Below are 15017 nucleotides of genomic sequence, written 5' to 3'. Positions count from 1 at the left end.
GGGGTTCAGGCCTATGCAGAACAGCAGTGGTGATAGCGCATCTCCTTGGTATATGCCGCACTTGATGTTGACTTGGGCAATGGGTTTTGAGTTGGCCTCTAGGGTTGTCTTCCACATTTCCATTGAGTTCTGTATGAAGGTCCTTAGGTTCCTGTTGATCTTATACAGTTCCAGACATTCCAGTATCCATGTGTGTGGCATGTGTATATATATATATATATATATATATATATATATATATATATATATAATAAATTCTATCCACATTCACTGGAGAGAAGCAATCACGCACTCTGATTGGCTACTCTACTACTAGGCTATCAGCTCATATACTGTGAGTAGAGAAAAACAAAATGGTGGAGCATGTTGCTGAACCAACCAAGGACGAAATAAAAAACTCTACTCGAAAACAAAACCCCAAACATTAACAAGCATTTAAAAGAAATAGAAATAGCTAAAAGAATATATTTTTCCCCAATATCTCCCGTTCCACACTCTTGCCCATTTGATGGCAGTAATGCACCTTTGTTTGTTTGCACCAGAAAAACCTAAAGAAGAAGAAAACCCCCAAAAATACAAAAAAGCAACAAAATATGGAATAAAAGTATTTGATGGTAAGAACATATATTTTTTTTATTTTTCAAGAATTATTATTGTAGCATTTTTCACAAATTGCTACTGTCATTTCGCCAGTTTGTTTACATTCTAAGCGGAAATGATTTTGTCAGATGTTTTGTATAAAGTTTTTATTTATTTAATTTTCAAAAAATAAAAATAAAAAATGCTCTGTTTCTCAAAATCCAGTGAATGTGGATACAATAAAACAGTTATTTCACTCAGTTACATCGTACATGGCTTATAGCCAACTCGGTGCCATGTGCCTCATTGGCTATCAGCTCATGTGACTTGATTTCGTGAAATAACTGTTAAATATATATAATATGGAATTATGTGGTAAACAGAAAAATGTTAAAATGTGTTTGATATTTCAGATTCTTCAAAGTATCCAGCGTTTATCTTGATCACGCTTTGCACACTATTGGCATTATCTTAACCAGCTTCATGAGGTAGTCACCTGGAATGCTTTTCAATTAAGAGGTGCACTTCATCAAAAGTTAATTCGTCAGTGGGTTTCTTTCCTTCTTCATGCATTTGAGATCAAACATTAAATTGTAAATAATAAAAATACAGTAAATAGCCCTATTCTACAACTGTAGTAATCCATATTATGTCAAGAACAGCTCAACTAAGTAAAGAGAAATGGCATCCATCATTATTTTAAGATATTTTTTTTTTTATTGGGTGCCATATCAAAAGACATCGGCGACCAATTGCCTAGTGTAGAACAAGTGGAACAGTTCTTGGGTCGATTTTTGGGACCACTGCTTGATTTGGTCCATCAACGTCAGCCGTTGTTTTCCTGGTGATCTTTTTCCAGGGACTTTTCCAGAGTGCGCCAGGTGTTCTAGTTTTCCTTTTCAGATGATATGCCCAAGGAATTTTATTTGTCTGCCCCAAATTATTGCAAGCAGTTTTCGTTGGTATTCTGCTTCTTGAAGAACTTCGACATTGGATTTCCTCGCAGTCCAAGGAATTTTGAGCATTCTACGCAGGAACCACATCTCAACTGCTTCTATTCGACTCAGGTCTGCCTTGCGCAATGTCCAAGACTCGGCACCATACAACAGAATGCCAGATGTAGCACTGAAGAACTTGTAGACGGGTGTTAATCGAGATTTTCATGTTGCAAAGAACACTCTTCATTGAAGAAAAGGCCTGTTTTGCCTGTGCTATCCTGGACTTGATTTCCTTTGTAGGTTTCGCGTCGTCTGTAATGATTGAGCCGAGGTATTTAAACTGCTGTACTTGTTTGAGTTGTACTCCGTTCACAGTGATTTTACAATTCTTGGGTTGTTGTCTGGAAAGGACCATGCATTCGGTTTTATCTGTATTTATAGCCAAGCCATATTCTGTACTTAGTTTTACTAGACAATCCACTAGCCTCTGTAGCTTTTCTTCTGATGTCGCAATTAAAACTGTGTCATCAGCATACCTAATGTTTGTGATGTTTACACCTCCGATTATCAAGCCTTCTAGGTCATCAAGAGGGCGGAGGGTCTGCTCGCTGTAGAGGTTGTAAAACTCTGGTGACTGTACACATCCCTGTCGCACTCCTCGTTCGATTTTCACCCATTCACTGAGAGAGTTGTTCTGACGGATCGCGGCTGCTTGATGGAAGTATAAGGATTGAATTATTCTTAAATCTTTGTCAAAAATGTCCAGGTCAGATAGCAACATCATGAGTTTGTCATGTTGTACACGATCGAAAGCCTTGACATTGTCAACAAAACACAGGTAAAGATCTTGATTTACCTCTAAAGCCCTTTCCCCAAGCATCCTCAAAATAAAGATGGCATTCCTTGTACCTCTATCAGGCATAAAGCCATACTGACAGTCAGCAATTTCTGGGTGAATCTGGCGTCTTGCGTGAAGAATTAGTACTTGAAGGAGTATCTTGACCTGGTGGCTCATTAGTGCGATGGTTCGAAATTTTTCGCATTCTGTAGCTCCAAATTTCTTGGGTATTGCAATGAAAATTGATCTTAGGAGATCTTCAGGAAACTCCCCTGAGTCATAGATGTTGTTCATAAAACCGTGCAGGAAATCAACTGCATCATCCTCTAAGAGCTTCATGAGTTCAACTGGTAACTCATCTGGTCTGGCAGCTTTTCCATTTGGAATCTGGTAAATAGCATTCTTAATCTCTTCTCTTGTAATCAGTGGTCCTGTCAGTTCGTCTTGAAAAGTGATGGGCTTATCACCTCGGGTGTTATCACCATACAGCTCTTGAATGTATTCTGTCCATCTAGCTAGCTGTGCTTCTTCTTCAAGCAAAAGTTGGCCTTGTTTTGACTTAATGCCTCCAGTCTTGAACATGCTCTTTTTTGATTTTCCTGTTGCTTCTCGAATGTGTTGATGGGCATCTTTCAAACTAGAGTTGAATTCTTTTTCAATTTTCTCACATTTTGCATTGTAGTACTCTTCGGATGCAGCATTACACATTTGTTTGACTTCTTTATTGAGGCTCTGGTACTGTTCACTGCCTTTTGCCTTTCGTCATTCGTCCATTTTCTCAAGGATCTCTTCTGTCATCCATCCCTTGTGTAGTTGTCTTGGTTTCTCTGGGATGTATTTATCTCTGATCGCGGTAAGAGTATCTTTGTATTGTTCCGAAGACTCATTCACACTGCTTCAGTCAATCAACTTTAGAGATTGACGAGCTTCCTTCCTGATTTTGTCTTTGAGTTCACTGCTTATATTTCCATAGTTGTAGACCTTTCGTTTCTGACCTTTTTTTCGCTGTTGAAGCCGGACCCGAAGTGTCGCAATCACAAGATTGTGATCGCTATCACAATCAGCTCCTGGGTATGCACATGATTGTGTGACCGAGTTCCTGAACCTTTTGTTGATGGTGATAAAGTCTATTTGGTTTCGAGCTCGGTCACCTGGCTGCTTCCAAGTATATAAACATCTTGGTGGGTTTTGGAACCAAGTATTTGTGATAATCAGGTCGTTGCATTCACACCAATCCTTGAGCCGTTCTCCGTGTTCGTTAACTTCGCCAAGACCATGTGGGCCAACTGCCGATTGTGATCTCTGATTTCCCACTTTGGCATTGAAATCACCCATTACAACCTTTACTTCGTTAGATTTGCATTGGACCAGCGCTCTACGTAGATCTTCATAGAACATCTCCACTTGATCTTCGTCTGCATCCGTGGTAGGTGCATAGCATTGTATCACACTAATGGTAAAAGGCTTCGCACTAACTTTTGCAAGAAGCACTCGATCTGAGATGGCCCAGAAGCCAAGGAGTGTACCAGATGTCTTCTTGTCAAGTATCAAACCAACTCCACCCTCATGTTTCTTTGAGCCTGAGTAAATCACTTTGCGACCCTGTTTGTTGATAAGTCCACTGTCTGTCCATCTCATCTCTGCTATGCCGAGAATGTTGATTTCCAGGCGGTCCATTTCATTGATTACATTGTCGAGTTTCCCTTTTTGGAAAAGTGTTTTCACGTTCCATGTAGCCACTCGAATTGTTGATGTTCTATCAAAGTTCTTGGTTTTGCTTTTGCGGCAGTCATTGGATGACGATCGGGTGGGTCCTCCCGCTGAAACCCGTTCCCTACCGGGCGAGGCTCCTCTTGAAGTGACCAAGTAGGCTCCCTTAACACCGTTAACTGTTTTTCCTTTGTTTGAACTCTGCATTGGTGTACTTGGCATCATCTAGAGGAGTACAGGGTGGGATGCCATTGCCTTCCCTGACCCCCCTTTTAGTTAGCCTCTTACAACATGCAGGGGATACATTGGGCCTATTCTATTTAAGTCCCGGGACCCACACGGGACTTTAAGATCTTTAAGATATTAAGTATTTTAATTAATAAAAATAAAGAAAAAACATTGAATTAGTCTGTGTATCCAAACTTTTGGTACTGTATATCTATTATTTATCAGTAACATTGGTCACTTCTATAGCAGGTCACTTGTAGTACAACTACAAATTTCCAAAATTTACATACGTTTAACCACTTTTACTGTGATGATTTTGAATGAAACAGTTTCTCTAGTGAAATGTTTAAAATCATATATTTACGAGGGATGTTCATTAAATATTTCTCTGACCCACTTCTGGTTCTTGTAGGAGGCTGAAATTACACATGTATAATAATGCATACAGTATCTCTATAGGTCACGTGGTAATTTGCAGTTCTGAACTCATATCTGTTTCTCTTTTACAAGTGCTAAGGTGGAGTAAAGTGTGATAATGGAGCCAATTGAATGCAGAGCAGTCATCAGGTTCCTGTACTTGAGAGGCCGCACACCAAGGGAGACGTTCGATGAGATGAAAGAGACTTATGGGGGAGGATGCGCCATCATATGACATAGTTGAGCACTGGCATTGTCACTTCAAGTGTGGTCGGACATCAGTGGAAATGGCTCCCATTACCGGGTGACCATAGTCCGCCATTGATCAAGACACCATCTGGCAAGTGGAGGCCACCATTTTGGAGGATCGCTGCATAACTGTTTGCCAACTAGCCCAAGATGTCAAAATCAGTGTGGGGTAGGGTTATGACTGTGAAAGTGTTTTCAAAATTTCTACTTTCCTGATGTTGCATTTGGTGAACTTTTACTCATATATTATTTTTTTGAAGTTATTTTTATTGGGTCATGCAAAAACCTCCTGCACCCAACATCACCTCACTTTTGATAAATACATGTATATTAAATAAATAAATCATGATTATAAAATGATGTGTAAAGTACTTTTATATAACAATAAATTGCTTAACAATTGTTGTAATAATAATTATAGTTGTTAATTAATACAAATTTAATAATAATTATTGTTAAATTTGTATTAATTAACAATTATAATTATTATTACAACAATTGTTAAGCAGTTTATTGTTATATAAAAGTACTTTACACATCTTTCAATGAATTTATTTTATAATCATGATTTATTTATTTAATATACATGTATTTATCAAAAGTGAGGTGATGTTGGGTGTGGGAGGTTTTTGCATGACCCAATAAAAATAACTTCAAAAAAGTAATATATGAGTAAAAGTTCACCAAATGCAACATCAGGAAAGTAGAAATTTTGAAAACACTTTCACAGTCGTAACCCTAGTGTGGGGTCTGTGAAAAAAATCATCCATGACCATTTGCACATACGAAAGTTATCTGCACGATGGATTCCCTGGTTGCTCACACCTTTCTAGAAGCAGGAACAAGTCAAGTGCTCCCAGGCTCTTTTGGCCATGTGCCAAGAAAACCAAGCGGACTTCAACAGAGTAATCATGCAGGACGAAACATGGGTCCACTATGATCCAGAGACTAAAGCCCAGTCGAAGCAATGGAAGCATTATGACTCACCACCTCTGAAGAGGGCATGTGCCCAACCCTTGGTGGGCAAGGTCATGCTCATGGCCTTTTGGGACCAGCGCAGCAGAGTAGTGATGGATTTCCTGGAGAAGTGTACCATAATTACCGGGACATACTATGCTTCACTGCTGCAGAAATTGCGGGAGGCCATCAAAACTGAGAGGCGTGGCATGCTGACCAAAGGGGTCCACCTCCTGCAAGGCAATGTCCCAGTTCACAACTCGCATGTCGCCCAGATGGAAGCACGGTCCTGCGGCTATGAAAGCCTTCCTCACCCCCCTTACTCTCCTGACCTCGCACCATCTGACTTCCACCTCTTTCCAACCATGAAGTCATTTTTGAAGGGCAAGCACTTCTCAGATAATGAAATGCTTACTTCCGAGGTCAAGTCATGGCTTCTGACCCAACCTGCAGACTTCTACAGGAGAGGTCTTCACACCTGCATAAAGCGATGGGAGAAGTGCATCAACCTTGGTGATACCCATGTAGAGAGACTAATAACTGTGCCAAGTTTTGTTACTCTCAGTCCATGGAAAGTGGGTCAGGGGAAATCTTTAATGAACATCCCTCGTATGTATTAGTGTAACTAATAAGAGGAATATTCAGAGGTGTAAAGCTGAAGATGAAATCTCACTGTACTGTAGTGAACCTGATTCAGTACCGTTTTGTGAACCGGTTTCTCTCCTGAAAATCTGTTTTTCACAAACAGCTCTGATTACTCTCTCTCTCTCTCTCTCTCTCTCTCACACACACACACACACACACACACAGTGTGACTTGCTGTTTTGAGGAAACAAGAGCAGGCTAACTGTGGGTGGTGTAGTGGTTAGCACTGTTGTCTCACAGCAAGAAGGTGCTGGGTTTGAGTCCAGTGGCTAGATGGAGGCCTTTTTGTGTGGAGTTTGCATGTTTTCCCCATGTCAGCGTGGATTTCCTCCGGGTGCTCCAGTTTCTCCCACAGTTCAAAGACATGCAGTTTGGTTGCAGTTACTATACTCCAATTAATATGATATGTGAATCAATAGGGTCCACATGTATCCTGACCTGGCAACAGTGCTGGACAAGGAAGATGATGATGAAGAGCAGGCTAACTGTCCAACAGCCATGATTCTGCTTTTCCATTTTACACACACACACACACACACACACACACACACACACATCAGTGTTATTCACTATACTGCATTTAAGCTCAAACTTAAGTGTGTTACATAACAATATTCATTCTTATTAAAGTTTTAATGAAAATATTTAGTGTTATACATGCTGGAAACGCTGGTGAAAAGGAATGGGTGGAAGAAATACAATATTACACTTAAAGGGAATGCAGTGAAAGAAAGAAAGAAAGAAAGAAAGAAATTCTTACTTCTGGCTGGAGTCTCATCACATCACCCCTGTGGAGGATGGCCTCATATGGACAGTCGAAAGTCAGACTTGGAAGATGGCTCTGGACACTTACAGTTTTGCTATGATGGCTGAGGATTACAATAACCATGATAACTTTAGGACTGCAGTTGTCATGTACAGTTTTACACTCAAGTCTCCATCCATGAACAGTTGATAATGTCAACAAAATATGCTAAAACTATAATGAATTTCCTGGTTACACAGTTGTACTTTGTGACTATATAAGACACATTTATAGAAGTGAGTTATTTATAATCATGCTATCTGTTATCACCCAGATGAGGATGGGTTCCCTTTTGAATCTGGTTCCTCTCAAGGTTTCTTCCTCATGTTATCTGAGGGAGATTTTCCTTGCCACAGGCTTGCTCATTGGGGATAAATTAGGGATAAAATTAGCTCATGTTTAAAGTCTTTAATTTTCTGTAAAGCTGCTTTGTGACAATATCTATTGTTAAAAGTCTCATCTCATTATCTCTAGCTGCTTTATCCTGTTGACTTGAGGTGTGTGTCATTAGTGGTGCGTGCCACTTTCCTCACCACCATCACCTCAGGCTTGCTCATCAGGGATGAATAAATTTATTAGGGATAAAATTAGCTTATATGTTTAAAGTTTTTATTTTTCTGGAAAGCTGCTTTGCAACAATGTCTGTTGTTAAAAGTGCTATAGAAATAAACTGAATTGACTTGAGTGTTATTGTATGACTTATCCAGTTTCACTTGAGGACACATTTTTCTTTCTTTGGCTTTTTGTCATTTATTTCACTCTGTTCTGTTTGATGTTCTGTGTGTTTTTATCTTTGAAGAATCAGGGTGCAACGTGGCCTCCACCCATAACACGCACACACACAGAGATGAAACATAGGCGATTAAAGTCTTTTGTATATAAACAGTTTAAATAAAGCTTTATCAGTAGCTTTAATTTAATAAGAAAATGTGATGCAAAGCTATCTAGGGAAAGATGACTTTATTTCATAATGAATGATAAAGATCGCCCCTTTGAGGTCCAAATGAACACAGCAAAATTATAGTAATTACCATATTTGTGCACAAAAGCAAACATGCAGACCGTTAAATGTCCCAGCGGAGGTCAGACAAAATAAATAAATAAATAATGCTGAGGACAAAGAAAAAAGTAAATGAGCTCAGAAAAGACTAGTCAAACTATTGACACTTGAAAGTAGGTTGGTATGTACAATGCCCCACTCTGAGGTTAAAAAAAAAAATTTAGGAATGACAAAATGTTCTTAGAAAACAGGAAATTTAAGCCAGCTAAATCAATTTAGCTTTACACTTGTCCTTTGAGGATGTGGTATTTTCTCCTTTGTGTGAACTACATTGTGTATAAACCTTTGTAAGGTCCTCATCTTGTGCCAAAGTTCTTCTTGCTTGAAGAAATTGATCAAGTGTATAAAATGGGCATGTGGTTTATGGAAATCCACAATCGTTGTCATAATACCAGTTAGGCAACAGAGAACAAGCAAACAACAACAACAGAAAAATCTATAGTCATCAACACAGACATGATCAAAACATGGAACTACAATCACCCTTAGCAAAAAGTAGTATACTTAAAATTCATTTTATTAAGTATGCTTCAGTATGAGTATAAGTATAGCAAGTATACTACAGACCATGTACTTTTAGTGTACTAGAAAGTATACAAATTTAATACTTTTTCAGACTAAATTGGAACATTTCAAGTTTATAAAAGTATACTTTAAAGTTCATTTTAAGTTTGCAAAAGTACACTTTAAAGTATACAACAAGTACACTCATCTATATACTATCAATGTACTTGGTATATCCCTCTCGTATGCTTAAAGTATACCACAAGTACACTTATCAATATACTTCTTTTTTTGGGCTTTTTTCACCTTTATTGGATAGGACAGTGTAGAGAGAGGAAATGAGCAGGAGAGGGATCAGGAAATGACCTTGGGTTGGAATCGAACCCAGGTCCCCAGATTTATGGTATGGCGCTTTAGTTGACTGAGCCATAACGCCCCTTAGTTACATACTTCAAGTCCCTATTTTTAGTTTATTATTGTATACGTTAAGTATACTGTTATAAATGTTGGTTATTTCACTAGTTTACTTGTTATACTTTAAGTTTGCTTGGCATATTACTTGTAGCTTACTATTTATATACTGGAAATATACTCCTTAATGTATTCTTAAAGTTTACTCATACTGTATGTACACAAGAGTGTGATGCATTTACAAAATCACAAGACAGAATGTTGAAAACAAGTTTGATATATTTTCAAACATTTCAAAAATAAAGACCTATGAAATCAAGTCCTTCCTTACTGGAGAAATTGATCAATAAAGTCAAGTCAAAAGTTTTTCTGTTTTTGTGTATGATTTTAAGGTACATAAAGATAATGCAATTGAGCACACATACTGTAAAGTTTTAAACTCCAGCATTATATTATATTAATATATAAATTAAATGTTAAGCATGAGTCAATGACTTGACCTTATTATGCACTTGGAGCAAGATATACTAAGTATTAGTACTTTGTGGCAGAAAAACGTGAAAAGTATACTAAAGTATACGTTTTAGTATTAAAGTATGTCTTAGTATTAATGTACTTAGTCTTAGACTTTTATTTATACTTTTCAGTATAAGCCAAGTATACTTCACTATACTATTCTTAAGTATATAAAATATAGTTTATAAAAAGTCAACTTCAAGTATACTTCTGCAGTTTTAGTAAAAAAATAAGTATACTCATAGTACACTTGAATAAACTTCTTTTTGTTAAGGGCAGCAAAATGGGGAATGCAGGAAACAAGAGTATGTGACAAAACAAAGAAGGACAAGAATATACTATAGAGACAAAATAATCAAGGGATGAACTCAAAGCAGGTGCACACATTCGGTAACAGATGATCGGAATGATGGGACAGGGCCTGGTGTCTGGAAATGTATACAAAATCACAAGGAATCAAGTCAAAATAAAACACGAGAGCTTTGCTAAGATGTGGAATACTCTATCCATTAAAGCTTGAGATCCCCCAATGCACAGCATCACAGTCATATCCAGTGACATCTACAATTATTGGCACCCCTTATAAAGATCAGTAAAAAAGGGTTAGGAAAAAATCCACCTTTTGGTGAAGTCACTTCATCTCACACCGAAAAAATGAGAAAAATCCACCCTTTAACTGAGATAAATGTATTCAGAAAAAAACAAATCCCTCATCAAGAAATAATTATTTTCATTAAAAACACATGTGCCACTATCACTGGCACCCCTGGAAATGATAGTGAACACAATGTACCTGAAGAATGTTTTCCATTTAAATTGTATATGTTTGAGTTGGGCGGCACGGTGGTGTAGTGGTTAGCGCTGTCGCCTCACAGCAAGAAGGTCCTGGGTTCGAGCCCCGGGGCCGGCGAGGGCCTTTCTGTGTGGAGTTTGCATGTTCTCCCCGTGTCTGCGTGGGTTTCCTCCGGGTGCTCCGGTTTCCCCCACAGTCCAAAGACATGCAGGTTAGGTTAACTGGTGACTCTAAATTGACTGTAGGTGTGAATGGTTGTCTGTGTCTATGTGTCAGCCCTGTGATGACCTGGCGACTTGTCCAGGGTGTACCCCGCCTTTTGCCCGTAGTCAGCTGGGATAGGTTCCAGCTTGCCTGCGACCCTGTAAAAGGATAAAGTGGCTAGAGATAATGAGATGAGATGTTTGAGTTGATTGTCTGTAGGAACTTTCAAGCTGTAATCCATGACTTCTTGATAAACTAGAGGACAAATATGAGGTGGCACAGAGGCCAAATTCCCTTAGGCCAGTGGTTCCCAGACTTTCTCTGCTGGGCCCCCCTTTGGTAGATAAGAAAATTTTTGCGCCCCGCCCCCAGACAAAAAGAGAAAAAAAAAAGATAAACAGGACACACATACACATATTTTGTTTTCAGACTCCATTGCAGTTTATTAATACAAACCTCAACCTTTTTTGAACAAATAAAAGTAAACTGCCATAAACTACAGGTTGCAATATAATTATAACTGTTCTCAAGCACCTTAACTGTGTAACAGGTTTCTTTTTTTAATATTCAACATTATCAATGCAGTTTTCAAACATTGCCTCTCTGCAAAAATGGGTTTTAAAACATGACCAACTCCCTGAGAAGAAAAAAACAAAAACCTAAAGATTTGTTGTGCAAAAATGACACCTTTAATCCTCGCATCTTTTCAGTGACTGGTGTGGGCCTGCTTCATGCTGCAGATCTTCTCAAATCTGGGTTGCAGTTTTGAGATTGCCACTCTGAGTTCATTTTCAATGTCCAGCTTTGATCTGTATTTTGTCTTGATTGAGGCCACAGCAGAAAAACCTATCTCACATAGGTAGGATGTGGCAAAAGGAAGAAGTATGGCCAGGGCTCTCTTACCTAGCAGTGGGTAATCTTTCTCCACTCCAATCCAAAATGCAGCCAGTGCCTTTGACTGAAACTGCAGCCTCATTGTTGAATCAGAGGTGACGTCAATGAACTGTTCCTCCTCTGATGTGCTGGAGTCGGCAGGTGGTGTTGCATTGAAGGGGTCACGGATCCAGTCATATTCTTTGGGATCCTGCATCAGGAAATATTTCTGGAAATGGTTCTGAAGGGCAGAGATGTGTGCTTTCATGCATGGGATCACTGTGTTCTGCAGTTTGTTGTCTTCAATGAATGATTTCAGGTTCTCAAATGAGTCCACATTTCCAACCTTCGCTCGCTGCAACCACATCTCAAGTTTTCTGGTGAATGATGTGATTTTATCTGCCAGATGTGGGAGGTGTGTATTTGTGCCCTGCAACTGCAAATTCACTTCATTGGGTTTCAGAAACATGTCATTGAGGTATGCAAGTTTCATGAGGAACTTGTTACAGTAAAATTTGTGGCCAAGATCATTGCCCTCTTCCTTCAAAAAGATGCGGATTTCATCTCGCAGTTCAAAGACCCTGGACAGCACCTTCCCACGTGACAGCCATCGGGACTCGCTGTGAAACAGAACAGCTGTGTGGTCAGAGCCCATTTCCTCGCACAGTGCCGAAAAAATCCGGGCTTTGACAGGTCGTGTTTTGATGTAGTTGACGGTGGCAATAACGTTGGTCATTACATCATTCAGCTCGGGACTCAGCTGTTTAGATGCCAGTGCTTCGTGGTGTATCATGCAGTGCGTCCACTGCACATTGGGGGAGACGCGCTTGATGAGTACTTGCAGCTCTGCCAGTTTCCCAGCCATAGCCTGTGCCCCGTCAGTGCAGATCCCCACACAGTCCTCCCATTTCAGGTTGGCCTCTTTCAAGTAAGAGTCAATGATTTTAAGCAGTTCTTCTGCTGTGGCTCTGCCAGTAACTTTTTTGCAGAAAAGCAATTCCTCCCTCATGTCATCTCCATCTATGAATCTGACGTAAGTAATTAATAAACAGTCTTTGTTACTGTCAGTGGCTTCATCCATCTGAAGAGAAAAGCAGCTGTCACGCACTTTGTCATTAAGCTGCTCCCCTATGTCCTTTGACATGTCATAAATGCGCCTGCCGATGGTGTTGTTGGACAGAGGAATAGCCCTTAGTTTGCTGGCTGCAGTGTCATCAAGCATAGTTGCTACCATGTCCATAGCACAGGGAAGTACTAATTCCTCCGCTATTGTGTGCGGCTTTTTACACTGTGCCACTCGGTAGGCAACTTTATATGAGGCGAGTTGAGCATTTTCCGGCACGGATGCAGCTTTAGTAAATAGGGACTGTTGAGCACGGCAGTTTACGAGTTTTTGTTTGAAAAACTCAACTGGCTTGTCTTTGTGCTCTGGATGTTTTGTCTCCAAGTGGCGTCTTAGCTTGTTCGGCTTCAAGCTGTCACAAGCTAGCACTTTAAGACAGACAACACACTGCGGTCTCTCCTCATTACCCACCGTTGTACAGGTGAAGCCAAAGACAAGATATGTGTGTCGTCATATTTTCTTGTCTTTGCCTTGGAATGAACTTGCTTTGGAAGCACATTTGGTGATGCTTCATCCTCTGATTTGCGTTTATGTGGGAGCCCCGCACCCCCCGCCAAAAACTTCTCCATGTTATGCTAGCAGTGTAATTTATTGATTCATTCATTCCATCCGCGCCCCGCGTCCCCCCCTGCAATGGCTCTGCACCCCCCCTGGGGGGGCGCACCCCCCACTTTGGGAACCACTGCCTTAGGCTGTGTCCAAAATCACTCACTCATTCACTACTTCTTACTCACTATCTAGGGAATTCTATATAGAGGACTATATAGTGAGCTCATTGATAAAATGAAGAAATGCTTTTGGTCACTACTCCGCCACGACGTTGTTTACTTCATTACTGTCGCACAATTAAAACGTGCCAGATTAGTCGGCTGGTGGGTTTTCAAAATAATAAATACATATTATACTGAGTGCATTTCCCACATTAATAAATACAAAGTACTTTGTGTCTGCTGCATCTTTCAGTTCTTTTAAATCAAGGCTGAATAATTTCTTCTTTGCCCCTGCCTTTTATTAAATCAAATTTGAGGCTTGATTATTTCCTCGCTCTGTGCTATAACTTTTATTATTGTATTTTATCTGTCTTATTCTATTTTAGCTTATTTTCTATTCTCTTACTATTTTTAATTGTACTTGAATGCCCATTTATAATGTGTTTCTTCCTCTGTCCATTCACCCCAACACACTTTTTTTTCTTTCAGCGTGATCGCAATGCATGATGGTATATATTGCTTGGTTAGTGACCATCAGTTGTACACTACTTTTCACAGTGCATTGTGGGATACTATGAGTCCACTATATATAGGGTGTAATAGTTCTCACTATACATTCAGACAGCACTACAAAAAATGGTGAACTCACTATATAGTCCACTATATAGTGAGTAGTGAGTGATTTTGGACACAGGGCTGGTCATCCATCAACATTCACCCCTTTACCATATCCCACAATCTACTGTGTGGTTGGGAACTTCTGGTGACCAGCAGGCTGCTGATAACGGTACAAAAACCAATATTGGGCTATATAATCAGTTTTGATGCTCAAATATCAGCTGTCAGGGCGGCATGGTGGTGTAGTGGTTAGCACTATCATCTCACAGCAAGAAGGTCCTGGTTTCGAGCCCAGTGGCTGGCAAGGGCCTTTCTGTGTGGAGTTTGCATGTTCTCCCTGTTAGGACTTGGACTGTTTTGGCCTCTAGAGGCCGCTGTTATTTCCTTTTCGTGTCATATTTATTTTGGCCTCTAGAGGCCGCCACTGTTCCTGTGTTTTGTGTTTTTTTTTGTTAATTGCCTGTTAGTCCTAATTATCTTCACCTGTGTCCTTAATTAGTTTGTGTATTTATACCCCTGAGTTCAGTCCTCTTGTCACGGAGTCTTTGTGCTGTTATGTTTATCTCCAGTTTCCTTTGTACTGTGTTTTGTGGATCTTCTGAGCTTTTGCATTTTTGCCTTTTTCTTTTTGAATTATACTCTTTGTTTTTGTTTTTTTTTGTTTTGCCTTGGATTGTATATAGTGTACATAGTATAAATAAACCTTTTGTTACTTTTTCTACTTCCGCCTCACGCCTCTGCATTTGAGTCATTCCCCTGGTGGCCTAGTGGGGGTTTGCTGGATCATCACACCAACGAACCAGGTTCAACTCCCAGCAAAACCCTAACAGAAAGACTCC

Source organism: Neoarius graeffei, chromosome 13, assembly GCF_027579695.1.
Source record: "Neoarius graeffei isolate fNeoGra1 chromosome 13, fNeoGra1.pri, whole genome shotgun sequence".
Classification (NCBI taxonomy): Eukaryota; Metazoa; Chordata; class Actinopteri; order Siluriformes; family Ariidae; genus Neoarius; species Neoarius graeffei.
This window is presented reverse-complemented; position numbering follows the sequence as displayed.